The sequence below is a fragment of the Leucoraja erinacea genome, chromosome 29 (genome assembly GCF_028641065.1).
Source record: "Leucoraja erinacea ecotype New England chromosome 29, Leri_hhj_1, whole genome shotgun sequence".
Taxonomy (NCBI): Eukaryota; Metazoa; Chordata; class Chondrichthyes; order Rajiformes; family Rajidae; genus Leucoraja; species Leucoraja erinaceus.
This window is the reverse complement of record NC_073405.1, coordinates 5417594-5424221: the sequence shown is the minus strand read 5'-3', so window position 1 is coordinate 5424221 and position 6628 is coordinate 5417594.

Sequence of the window (6628 nt, the reverse complement as noted above, 5' to 3'; positions counted from 1 at the left end):
TTTCACCCAGAGAGTTGTGAATTTATGGAATTCCCTGCCACAGAGGGCAGTGGAGGCCAAGTCACTGGATGGATTTAAGAGAGAGTTAGTTAGCGCTCTAAGGGCTAGTGAAGTCAAGGGATATGGGGAGAAGGCAGGCACGGGTTATTGATAGGGGACGATCAGCCATGATCACAATGAATGGCGGTGCTGGCTCGAAGGGCTGAATGGCCTCCTCCTGCACCTATTTTCTATGTTTCTATCAATTGCTTAGGCGTACACAGCCTAAAGTTGTAGGACTTGTTCTATTTGATCTTATTTGATTGTGCACCAAAGGTTGATTGCATTCGTCGAAACAGGGCGGACCACGTGAAGGTTGCAATCTTCCCACCCCCGATCACGTATGACCTTATGACTTCTGCCAGTGTTGGACCACTAGATTCTTCTGGAGATGTGGCAGTAGGACCTTGACAGGCAAGTGAATAGTTTGGGAGATTGTCCGCTCATTCCACCCGTTACACTGGGCTGGTCCCTCCACAGCAGGGAGGTCCTACTGCAGTTGTACAGGGTCTTGGTGAGACCACACCTGGAGAATTGCGTACAGTTTTGGTCTCCTAATCCGAGGAAAGACATTCTTGCCACAGAGGGAGTACAGAGAAGGTTCACCAGACTGATTCCTGGGATGTCAGGACTTTCATATGAAGAAAGACTGGATAGACTCGGCTTGTACTCGCTAGAATTTAGAAGATTGAGGGGGGATCTTATAGAAACATACAAAATTCTTAAGGTGTTGGACAGGCTAGATGCAGGAAGATTGTTCCCGATGTTTGGGAAGTCCAGAACAAGGGGTCACAGTTTAAGGATAAGGGGGAAATCTTTTAGGACCGAGACATTTTTCACACAGAGAGTGGTGAATGTCTGGAATTCTCTGCCACAGAAGGTAGTTGAGGCCAGTTCACTGGCTATATTTAAGAGGGAGTTAGATGTGGCCCTTGTGGCTAAAGGGATCAGGGGGTATGGAGAGAAGGCAGGTACAGGATACTGAGTTGGATGATCAGCCATGATTATATTGAATGGCGGTGCAGGCTCGAAGGGCTCAATGGCCTCTACTCCTGCACCTATTTTCTATGTTTCTATGTGTACCTTTATAATGGATGGACCTGAATGAATTGGACCATGTCATTCCAAGTGCTCATTTCCACATCAAGAGGGTTCGCCCACAAATCAGTGGGCATAATCCAAGAATGTGCCCCAACAGAAGTGGATCTGCAATCTCCCATTACAATTGTGACATTTTTACATCTCAGCAACATTTCTTACTTTGATCTTCTGTGATCATTTGTGTTTAAGAAGGAACTGCAGATGCTGGAAAATCGAAGGTAGACAAAAGTGCTGGAGAAACTCAGCGGGTGCAGCAGCATCTATGGAGCGAAGGAAATAGGCAACGTTTCGTGCCGAAACGTTGCCTATTTCCTTCGCTCCATAGATGCTGCTGCACCCGCTGAGTTTCTCCAACACTTTTGTCCATCTTCTTAGCCATAGTCGGAGTGTGATACAGCATTGAAACTGGCCCAACTTGCCAACATGTCCAACCTACACTTAGTCCCACCTGCCTGCATTTGGTCCATATCCCTCTAAACCTGTCCTATCCATGTACCAGTCTAACTGTTTCTTAAACGTTGGGATAGTCCCAGCCTCAACTACCTCCTCTGGCAGCTTGTTCCATACACCCCACATAGTAGGCATTTACTACAAAACAGATCAGTGTGTCCATATAACATAATATAAATATATACACACATGAATAAATAAACTGATAAAGTGCAAATAACAGATAATGGGTTATCAATAATCAGAGTTATGTCCGAGCCAGGTTTAATAGCCTGATGGCTGTGGGGGAGTAGCTATTCCTGAACCTGGACGTTGCAGTCTTCAGGCTGAATTGTTCGATTGTAATCATGGGTTGACTTTCCGCTGACTGGGCCTCAGTACACACGTGACAACAAACTAAACTAAACTAATGTTACATTTTGGAGAGCTTCCTGGTATCTCTTTCACTTTCCATTTGATAATCTTCCCTGACAGAGGGCAGCAGAGAAGTTTGTATTTGTCCATTGAAAAAACACTGAGTAACTATAGAAACAAGGAACTGCAGATGCTGGTTTACACAAAAGGACACAAAGTGCTGGAGTAATTCAATGGGCCAGGCAGCATCTCTGGAGAACATGGATAGGTGGCGTTTCGGATCCAGAGTTGGTTCCAGAACGATCAATGATTGACTGATGTGCGAATGGAGACGCAACGAACTGCAGATGCTGGAATCACGAGTAAAACACAAAGTGCTGGAGTAACTCGGCGGGGTCAGGCAGCACCACTGGAGAACAGTGAGTAAAATGAGGGCCATAGACATTAGAGGTGCAGCACACCGAGCCCGTGTTAACCTAGAAACCTGTACGTCTGTGGAGAGTGGGAAGAAACCAGAGCACCTGGAGAAAGGCCACATGGTCCCAGGGAGAACGTACCAACTCTGTACAGACAGCACCCGTAGTCGGGATCGAACCTGGGTCTCTGGCGCTGTGAGGCAGCAACTCTACCAATGCGCCACCTCGTGCTCTCGGGATCAGTGTCGAGCGCGCGCTCGCTATCAGTGATCAGGATATTTCCAGTGGATTTATTTGTAGGACGTCGAGCCGGTGTTGGTGCTTGGGATCCTGCTGCAGGTGCAGGTTCACATCACAGAAGCAAACAGGAAGATGGAGGTACACACAAAAATGCTGGAGTAACTCAGCGGGACAGGCAGCATCTCTGGAGAGAAGGAATGGGTGACGTTTTGGGTCGAGGCCCTTCATCAGACTGAGAGTCAGGAAGGGAGGGAGGGGGGGGGGGGACACACACTGAAGGTATAAAAAGGTTCAGACAAAATCAGAACCCGGCAACAATGACCAAGGAAAGGTGGAGCCCACAATGGTGCATTGTTGGCTGGGGACGAAGGCACAAAAATGGTGACATTTGCAAGAGGTGGGGGCGGGACGGAGGGTGGAGAGAGAGGAAATGCAAGGGTTGACTTGTAGTTATGCCACTGGGGGTGTAAGTTGCCCAAGCGAAATATGAGGTGCTGTTCCTCCAATTTGTGTTACTCCGAAAGGCACGGTCTGGTTTGGCCCGCAATGAACACATACCCGCCATGTTCTATGCTTGCAAAGGAACTGGGTAAGGGGACAATGAGCCCACTTGCATCTTCTCTAAACAGAAAGAGATTGTTACTGTCAATGGAGTTTCCTGCTCACTCCATCTATAGCGCCATGGTGGTGCAGGGGTAGAGTTGTTGCCTTACTGCGCTACAGATCAGGGTTCGATCCTGACCTCAGGCGACTGGCGTTTCGGAGTTTGTACGTTCCCTCCGTGACTTTCCTCCAGGAACTTTGCTTTCCTCCCACACACCAAAGACGTACAGGTTAGCAGGCTAGTTGGCTTGGTAAGGTTTTAAGGGCAGCAGGGTGGCACAGCGGTAGAGTTGCTGCCTTGCAGCGTCAGAGACCCGGGTTCGATCCCGACTACGGGTGCTGTCTGTACGGAGTTTGTTACGTCCTCCTCGTGACCGCTTGGGTTTTCTCCGGGTGCTCCGGTTTCCTCCCACACTCCAAAGACGTACAGGTTTGTAGGTTAGATTGGCTTGGCATAAATGTAAATTGTCCCTAGTGTGTGTAGGATAGTGTTAGTGTGCGGGGATCACTGGTGGGCGCGGACTCTGTGGGCCGAGGAACCTGTTTCCGCGCTGTATTTCTAAAAATAAAAAATAAAAAAAAAACGAAGAACTGTCTGGACAAGGTCAAGAGATGCATAACTCTGAATAAGGCAACACTCTAGTGACCTCCAAGTTGCTGAATAAATAGCTGGCTGACTTCCCTATCTGCTCTGTATGGTTCCATATTGATAATGTGGATATTGGGTGAGTAATACCAGGTTACCAGCACATATTTGTACATGTCAAAAATCACAATGCCAAACAATGCAAGAACACACTGGGGCTGTGTGTGTGTGTGTGTGTGTGTGTGTGTGTGTGTGTGTGTGTGTGTGTGTGTGTGTGTGTGTGTGTGTGTGTGTGTGTGTGTGTGTGTGTGTGTGTGTGTGTGTGTGTGTGTGTGTGTGTGTGTGTGTGTGTGTGTGTGTGTGTGTGTGTGTGTGTGTGTGTGTGTGTGTGTCACCTTGTGTGTGTGTGTGTGTGTGTGTGTGTGTGTGTGTGTGTGTGTGTGTGTGTCTAGATACAAAACACTCTTGTCTCCTTTTTGATAAGAAGAACCAGACCACAATTCTCACCTTGTATCCAATGTGAATGAAACGTGCCATTGTCAAATGTTTGAGTTGGATTCAGTTCTGAGGCATTGTTTAATGTTGACTCAGCGAAAGGGAAACTAACATATTTAACCAGCCGTTCTAGATGAGTCAGAAACTCACGTGCACCTTGACTAGACTTGTCTCCTGCATTCTGTGCTCAAACTGTGCCCGCCATTACGTTGGCGAGTCCAGGTTTATTACAGTTTAGAGATACAGTGCGGAAACAAGCCATTTGGTCTACCGAGTCCACGCCGACCAGCAGGGTTGCCGACTGTCCTGTATTACCCGTATATTGGGCTAAATTGGTTTGTCCCGTACGGGACCGCCCTAGCCATGTATTTGGCTGCTGCCACTAGGGTCGAGGGGACTGTCGGGTCGGAGTGCCGCGTCCGGCCCCGGCTCGTCCGTCCCGACGTAGTGCAGCCCATGGAGTGCAGCAGCAGGGCCTGGCCCCTGGCCCCGTCGGTTGGTCGGCAGCCCGGCCAGCGGTCCGACCTTCGGACCTTCGCTTACCGCCACCCCTCCTTCCCATGGCCGATCATCGGTTCACTTCGAGCGGTGGACTTCGCGCGGCCCGGGCCAAAACTCCTCAGCTGGCCCGCGGGCTGGGCTACATGTGGAGTACAGCACCCGGGGCCAACTCATCATTCACCCCCCCCCCCCCCCCCCCCCCCAGCCACGGCCGTGTCGGTCGACGAATTGCCGTCGGGAACATTGTCCCTTATTTTGACCTTTTGTCCCTTATTTGGGAGTGAGAACGTTGGTGACCCTACCAACCAGCAACCACCCAGACACTATCTTGCACACTATTTACAAGTTTTACCCAAGCCCATTAACCTACAAACCTGCACGTCTGTGACACGCAAGAGGAAACCGAAACTCCTGGAGAAAACCCCCACCTCATCACCTGCTCCCTACACTTAATATAGTATAGAGATACAGCGTGGAAACAGGCCCTTCGGCCCACCCTATCCGTGCCGACCAGCGATCACTCGAATGCTAGTTCTATCCTACACACTGGGGACAATTTGCAGAATCGAATTAACCTACAAACCTGCACGTCTTTGGGGTGTGGGAGGAAACTGGAGGACCCAGAGGAAACCCACGCAGTCACAGGGAGACGGTATAAACTCCATCCAGGCAGCACCCTAGGTTAGGATGGAACCCGGGTCTCTGGCCCTGTAAGGCAGCAACTCTACTGCTGTGGACTAAGTGACCATTCTGTAGAGCACCTATACTTTGGTTACATCTTTCCCTCCTAACCCCATTCTCCTGCCTTCTCCCCATAACCTCTGACACCCGTCCAAATCTAGAATTTACCTATCACTGCCTTGAAGTTATCCATTAACTTGGACAGACACAAAAATGCTGGAGTGACTCAGCGGGACAGGCAACACTATCTGGAGAGAAGGAATGGGTGACATTTCAAGTCGAGACAACCCTTCTTCAATCTGAAGATGATGCTGCCTGTCCCACTGAGTTACTCCAGCATTTCGTGTCTTTACCTCCGATTTAAACCAGCACCTGCAGTTCCTTCCTACACATCCATTGACTTGGCCTCCGCTCAGCCAGCCTTCTGTGGCCAGTGAAGTCCACAGGTTTGTGGGGTGGGATCCAACAGCGGCCACGGCCCCCTGTGTGGGGCTGGGGAATAGGGGGAGGCGGCAGGCGCTAGAGAAATGCAAGTTGCGCTTTCGTTGCTTTGCCTAGTTTGCTTTGCTGTCATTCCAGCCGTGGTCGGCAAAATGCACAGTCATGCTGATGCTGCTGTGGGGCATGTGGAAGAATAAACGCCACTCATTCAGGAGGTGGAGGTGTGGGGGAGAGAGGTGTCAGAAACTACCCGCTGGGCTGGACTCTAAACCCGGATACACCCTCGACCTGTAGCCCCCCTGGGTTAGTCAGTCGCCAGTGTGTGTGTGTGTGTGTGTACATGTGTGTGTAGAGCGTTAATACTGTTCAGGATCCAGACTCCAGACTCCTGCAGCAAGCAAGTGGATTTCACTGCTTGTTGGGGCAGTGGAAACATATCAGGGAGTGAGTGCTGGATAACACCGGCAGCCTGGCGATAGACTCAGTCCGTTCAGCTGCTGCTGTCTCTGTGGAAGAACGACCTGCAGATGCTGGTTTAGACCGAAGATAGACCGAACAAAACGCTGGAGTAACTCAGCGGGCCAGGCAGGCAGGCGGCGTCTCTGGAGAGAAGGAATAGGTGAGGCTTTGGGGTGAGATTGAGACCCTTCTTCAGGCTGAGAGGGGAGGAGAGGGTGGGACAGAGGGGGGGGGGGGGGGGGGGGAGAGAGGAGGAGGGGAG